Source organism: Enhydra lutris, unplaced genomic scaffold (assembly GCF_002288905.1).
Source record: "Enhydra lutris kenyoni isolate GAN:26980312 unplaced genomic scaffold, ASM228890v2 scaffoldscaffold5, whole genome shotgun sequence".
Classification (NCBI taxonomy): Eukaryota; Metazoa; Chordata; class Mammalia; order Carnivora; family Mustelidae; genus Enhydra; species Enhydra lutris.
In genome coordinates, this window is record NW_019154089.1 from 4,502,002 (window position 1) to 4,509,468 (window position 7,467).

The following is a 7,467-nucleotide window of genomic DNA, read 5'->3' on the forward strand; positions in this document are numbered from 1 at the left end:
ATTTATTTGACAGAGGGAGAGAGATCACAAGTAGGCAGAGAGGCAGGCGGAGAGAGAGGAGGAAGCAGGCTCCCTGCCGAGCAGAAAGCCCGACGTGGGGGCTCGATCCCTCTGTCAAATAAATAAATAAAATCTTTAAAAAAAAAAAAAAAGGTATCTTTTGAGGTAGCATTCTAGGAGCTGGGAATACACATGTGAATAAAGGGGACCAAAACCTCTGTCCTCATGTAGTGTTACACTCTAGTGGAGGGAGACACACAAAAGACAGTAAACAAGTGATTATTATAGTTTGTTAGGTGAAAAGTGCCATGGAGAAAAATAATGCAGAGGAAGGTAAATGGGAAATGGCGTATGGGAGAAGTGTGATTTTAAATGGGATGGCTGAGCTGGGCCTCACTTGAGTGGGCAACAACAGAGTCAAAACTTGAAGGAAATGGGAATAAGCCAGGCAGGTATTTGTGGAAAATCACTTCAGGCAAAGGCAGCAGGCAATGTAAAAGTTCCAAGGCGGAAGCATGTCTGGCAGGCTCTGGGAATTGCAAGACCAGTGCAGCCTGAGAATAAAGTGAACAAGGAGGGGAAAATAAGAAATTGGGTTAAATAGGTAAGAGACTTGCATTTAAAGGCACTGGTTGTAAGTCAAATGAGAACATATTTGCGAGCACTCTGATGGAGACATGACAGTTTTTGACCAACATTATTAAAGACTTACTCTGGCTGATGTGTTGAGAATAAATAGCAGGGGTAAAAGCTGGAGACCAGCTCGGAGTTGCAGTCAGCTATATGAGAGATGATAATGGCTTAGACCGGAGTGATGGCAGTTGGGTGGTGAGAAGTAGGTAACTTCACATACATTTTAGGGAATAGTAAGTTTCCTGATGGAAGAGATACTGGGAATGTGAGAACAGAAGAGTCAACAATGATTCCAAGGTGTCAGTACTGGCTACTGGAAGAACAGGATTTGCAATCAACTGATCTGGGGGAAGGCTGATAGCAGAGCTAAAGGAAGATCAGGAGTTACATTTTACATACATTAAATGTATGAATGAAATGTTATTAAGCTTTACCAGGCTTCCATTTCCAATGAAATCATACTAACATCAAACACCGAAAGATCCTGTTCTTATCTCAAGCTACTTGAGCGGGACCTCTTAACCAACTCCCATAAAGATATATACAAACCACCTTCCACACTCATCCCCAGACACACATGCACACACAGGGCTCATGCCCAGACTTGACAAAACAATTCATAGAAACAGCTCCCTCACTTTCTGCTCCAACACCTAACTGCTTCAATCCAAAATAAAAGGCAAGCAACCAATCCAAAAATTTCACCCAACACTGTTAGCCAAAACAGAAACCTGCTGAGCACATCAACCCAAACAAATAAATGCCCACATGGGTCACAACCTGCCATAATCTCAGCCAAACCTGTAGAAAAGAATTACAAATGGGGATTCTAAAGAAAGAAATTTCTCATAACCATTCCACAAAATTCAGATTCATGAGGTCTGAGATTAGGGGCCTACCTCCCACTATTTTAACAAGAGTCCCAGATTTGCAGGAGGTTTGAGAACCAAGGCCCTCAGGATCATCTGTGACAGAAGAAAGTCACTTTCTTCCAAAGGTAACTTTTTTGTGGCTGGTGGAGGTAAAGTTTAAAAAATATCCTTCTCTATGGTTCTAATACCAATAGCAGTCACCAAGTATCAGCACCACTAGCATCAAACCAAGCCCAGATCCAGTCACACAATTACTAAAAGATGTAAGCCACATCCATGGCAGCAGGCAGAGAAGAGAAACCAAGAGCAAGCTTGCCTACAAGCTTTCCTAGATTCAGAAATCCCATTCTTTATGGGAACATCTATAAGAAAGTGGGGCTACAATCACATGGGCACTGAAATAACTTTTGGTAGAGAAACACTTCAATCTCCACTTTTCCCAATCGTGGTTCTCAATTTCCAAGATATCGAAGTTCTCATAGTGGACTTCAAGGCCATTCAGGAGCTGAACTCATGTTCCCTGATACTTCTCACAGAATAATCTTACATAGTCTCTCTTTGTGCCCACACAAGTCTCTATTTCTTTTTATCTCCCACATCCAGACTTTTGTTTCCCAGTTTTTAATCACTCTTTAAACTTCACCTGCTCCTCTAAGTCCTCTAATTAAGCAGAGCCTGATCTAGATGTATACTCAGCCCCACAGAGCCTGCAAGAGTTCCTATATTACTACCAGATGTGTTGGAGTATACTTGTACAGGCTTGTAGACACAGGAATAGACACAGAGCTGGTCAATCATTATAGTGCTTTCCTTTAAATTATAAAATCGTCAAAGGCAGACACCAAATCATTACACTCTAAAATGTGTCTCGGGAGCACAAAGCACTAACCTGTGTACACAATGCTTTAGGAAGATGTTCTCCAGATACCTCATGTGCACCCCAGAGTTCAAGTCACATAGAAGAAAAGGGAGCAAATATGGCTCTGGGTACCTTTTCGGCTCCTATCATCATTCATTTAATTTATACTTCCACCTCCAAAGAGTGGAAATGGTCAGTGAGTTAAGCAGGCACTCGCTTAAGTGGGCACAGAGATGTAAATAAAGGGAAAGAAAAACAGAAGACTAGCTTTGAAGTATCTCTGCAGTACCCCCTTTCCTAGGAACATACAAACCAGAATAACGAGATCTGAAGTTATACAGCCTACCAGATAGGAGGCAAGACAGATCCTAACACATCATGAAAACAGAATTGAACAAAACAAAACTTGCCTTGAAAGCACCAGCTGTATTGAGATCACAGTTAAATTTGAAAAGTGTACGACACTTCTCAGAACTCCAGGTGCTATGCTCAGAGAAAGGAGGGATGGTGACACCACTTTCTTTCTTACTGTTATTTTCAGGAATAACAAAACATACTCAGAAGTCAAAAGGAAAAATCTAGTTAGACTCTCACAACACATCAAACCATTGCCAAATTTTCAGAGTATACTAGTCTGTAAATTGTATATACCTTATAGACAGAGACTGGTACACCACAGAACTCAAGAGCAAAACCTGTTTACAAAATGTACTTTAACACCAGCTTCCAAAGTCAATTATAATTATAGTACTATCCATACAGAATGGTTTAATAAAGAATTCTTTTTTCTAAAATATTATCACAACCAAGTTTGGGAATACTACAATAAAAGCAGGAAGAAAACTCACTGAAACCACCTCTCTACTATGATAGGGCCAAAATTTTCTCCACCTAGCTGCCCAAAGCAAAACAAAAGCAAAAAACAAAAAACAAACAAACAAACAAAAAAACACCAAAACTAAAAAACTAGGAACTAGATGACTATTTCTGAAAAACCTACTATGTAATTATCCCATCTTTTCAAACTTTTAAAACAATAAAATTTTAGAATATGAAAGTGACATATGAAAATGGGAGATGTTGTCCTAACAACAATCTAAATTTTAACAATTCTTCCAAAAGAACTGTTTATCTTCAACTTCCAACTAGTAAACAAACCTCTCAGATTCACAGTTCTAGACAATGGCAATAAACTGGATAATATAGCACTAAAATTTCCAATTCTATTATTCTTTTAGCTTCGGAAGTACACAAATAAGGTGTGAGAAACATGGTCAGCCTTCCTGGGGTTGTGCATCACCTTTTTTGGTGGGAAAGCACCCTACCTCTGTGCAGCCTTCTTGGGTCCTATTCTTCCAGATAACTCTCTTGTCCAGAATATTCAGACTGGTAGAGACAAAAATCATCTCTCAGGCTGCGACTGTCCTTTATAAGAAGAAATTTTCTTCAACATCTTTGACTTTATGAGTAGACAGGCAAACCTACTAGATGGAAGGCAGTGGTAACATCTAAAGAAATAAACTATTTTGGCTTCTTCTTTGTGGTTAGTATGAAACACACACACATACACACACACAAGACAGGGGAACACTGACGGTCCTGAAGAAAACACTGAAGAATGATAAACCAAAGGAATAAAGGTGGCTATATCTTAAAATATACTCAAGGAGGCTGTTAAATTCACCCAAATGCGTGGCTCAGTGCCTAAACCAACATATACATCTGGTAATAATAAACACTGATAAGTCATAAACAAAAAGGGCTTTCTTAATTCAAAAACTCTAGAAGCTACTGGTATTAAAATTTACATAAAATACTATCAAATAGTATGTGTGAAACTGATTTTTTTAAGATAGTATTAGTAATTCAATTTAAATTACTAAGATGAAAAACTGGTATTTTACTGCCGAGTCTTCAAAACACTAAGAAGCCAGTATCTTTGATTTGACCAAGTTACAAATCTGTTTTCAGTAAACAGAGAAAACATACTGCCTCTGTTTAATGCAAAGGACAAAAAAGATCATCACTGCAAATCATAATGTTTGGGTTCATGATGAAAACAGGAAACAGACAGGCTGCCCAGGTATAATTATGGTTATAGTGTAATGTGCCTTCAGGTTCAGCCAAGAATTAAAACCCAGTGAAGAGTAAGCAGAATTTACTTGCCTCTACCTTGCTGCAGAAGGAAACTTTTAATAATACTTCCAGCAACATGTTACATAATCAACAGTAAACAACAATCTGATTCAAACCTCATTAGTAACAACATTCTGCCACTGTCTCCCACTGAAATTAATAGCTGACTTTGCCAGAAGGGAAAGAAATGCAACAGATATCAATCTACCCATTTCTATGGTGCCTACCTATGTGAACCAGACAAGTAGGAAATACCACCAAATCTGCATAGAATCTACAAAAATATTTTATTCTTCTCTTTTCCTGCAGTTCACCACTGGCTTTCCTCCTTTCTATTAGACTGTATCATATGGATGCATATAAAATCTAAGAGGAAGTGAGCTGAGGAGGTTCACCTAACTTTTCCTGCCTATTTGAGCTCTTTCAGGTCTCAAAAATGGAAGGATAAATGAGTAAATCTTTGTAACAAAGAGACACAGAAACATTGATGCAATAAAAACAGCTATGTGAAAAAGAAAGGCACACTGACTGAGGGATCCGCAATATAGAGGGAAAGAAAGGAGGATGTAATCATGCAAACAATCAAAACAAAAATTAAATTTTAAAAGCCTAAAACGTATTATGTACCACCTTTGTGAAGGTAACTTTCGTTCAACTGTCTGAGTTGTTCTGTATTCTTGTAATCTCAGGGTTCACCGCAGAGGGAAAGAAATAGCTACCAAAGAAGGAGTAAAGGGGAAAGGAAAAAAAAAAAAAGGAATTTGTACAAATGTGTAAATAATCCATTACTTACTAAATTTGGAACACACTAATTTCCTAACAGTATTCTGATCAATACATGTGAAACTGTCCAATTATGTCTAAGTACTGTTTTCCTTACAACACCCACTATGGCATTTACATCTAGCAGAAATTTTACCCTACGTGCAATGTCACTAAATCTACTGGGACTACGGGTTTTGAGCCTTTCAGATTTCAAATTAAATCTGAAAACTCACTCTGGGCAATCTGGGTACTCTATGGAAATTCAAGTACTCTAGTTTTTGATAACTTAAATCTATTTTTTTTTTTTAAAACAGCAACTCAAGAACACTTTCCTCTCAACTTCTGTGAAGCCAAGCCACAACCTCCACCTATCCAGCCATTGTTGCTAGATAAGAACACTTTTGGGAGTGCTAGGCAACACGCATGATGTGACAAACTCAACCAGACTTCAAAACTTTTTCCACAGAAAGATAAGGTAAACAAGATATACTTAGCACCACACCCATTTAAACGCACAAGCAGCCAGGAATGTTTCCCCCAACCCCCCTTCTAGACCTCCAGCTGGTCAGGAAACAATGTCTCTGCAATCAAGATAGTGATCTGGCCCAGGGTGTTCAGGCATTCCTCACCTCCAGGATGGCCTACAGCTCCATTCTCCAATGCCATCAAAAAACCAGAATTGGAACATTTTGTTAGAAATCGGGCACACGTCCAAATACCCGGGCTATCCTCGCCCCAATTCTTTTTGCAACCAAAATCTGTTTTGGGCTACTGAGCATGCTCCAACTTAAGACAGGCGCCACATGGGAGTTTTCAAAGCTTAGGCTCCAAACTCCACGTAATAACAGCAGCTGAAAGGGGAAGAGAGGGGAAAAGGAGGGGGAGGGGGAGAGGCCAGAGTATGAATTTGACTACTGATAACTAAAGTGAAAGACCCGGCAGAGACCGAATATGATGAAGGCAAACAGGCAGCCCGGCTGGGCATTCTCCTTGCACCAATGCAGAAGTTTACAAGAAAGGACAAGAAGTCTTTGCAGTGCTGAAAATGGGCACGGCAAGTGGCAGAAACCAGGTCTAACTACCAGCTGAGTGCAGTAGCAGGTCACAAGTGCCCAGAGTGTAATTCCCACCGATAAGCGTGGATCCTTATCTCTGAAACACAAAGCGACGGCGGCATAGATTCATCAAGCCACTGGACAGCTTTGCAGGGTAGCAGATCAGACGGCTCGACCGAGCTCGGCGATCCTACCAGGGGTGTGACTGAGGGTGGTGCTTAGAAGAGGTACAACAAACCGCTCCTCGGGACTCAAGCGGGGCCTGGGATCCCCCCGGGGGCGTCCGGAGCGCCTCGCTCCACAGTCCCGGCGGCAACGGCGACGCAGGGACCAAGGCCAGCCTACCAGCCTAGGGACGCCCCCGGCCGCAGGAAGGCCTCCGCAGCCTGACGGGCCGCCCCATCCTCGGCCGCTCGAACCTCTGCAGGCCGGGACTCGGCCTACCTCCCGCCCCACAGGCCCGGGCGGCTTCCGTTCCGCCAGCGGCCCAACGCCCCCGCCTCGGCCTGACTCCAGCCCTGAGGGCGAGCGGCGTTCGGGAAGAAGCTGCAGTCCCCGGCCCCGCTCGCCCGCCCGCCCCAGGGCCCCGCACTCACTCACCCGCCGGCTGGACGCACTCCCCCGACGCCGTCGCCGCGCTTCCCCTCAGTGCAACTTTATTAGCAGCTCGGCCGCGGGACACGCGCACGGCGCCCGCTCGCCCAGGACCCGGATGAGGGAGGGAAGGAGCCGGGGAGGACGCCGCTGGGGTCCGCGCATGCGCGCGAGAGCCCGAGTGACCGCTGCGAGGCCAGAGAGAAGCAAGCCTCTGCGCTTGGCTCCGTGTGGCCAAGCCTGGCTTCAGATCCGCCTGAGGCTCTTGTGGCTTATGGCCAGACCCAGGCGTGGGAGTCGGTGAGCTCCCACCGCCACAATGGCCGCTAGTAGTCTCCATTAACCAAAGTAACCCACACTGTAAGAAAATAAAACTATTGCTCTGGATAGGGACAGTTGCAGATTTTCTCAGTCACATAAAAACTGTAGAAAAATCTTAAGACACAAGTTTGCTACTTTTATTGACTTTTTAAAGTAACTATATAAATCTAAGTGAAGCGAATCCTCTTTCTATGAAAACTAGCTTCAAAATAAACTGAGCAGCAGCCCTAGA

General features: G+C 42.8%; 1 protein-coding gene across 1 annotated transcript in view; it reads right to left on the reverse strand.

Moving 5' to 3' along the window:
- LOC111141014 (SMAD family member 5) overlaps positions 1-6,959 on the reverse strand; it is a 55,643-nt gene extending 48,684 nt beyond the window's left edge. Inside the window, exon 1 of the mRNA XM_022493329.1 lies at positions 6,921-6,959. The gene's annotated coding sequence lies outside the window, so the exon portion shown is untranslated. The remainder of the gene's footprint in view (positions 1-6,920) is intronic.
- Positions 6,960-7,467: the final 508 nt, after the last annotated feature.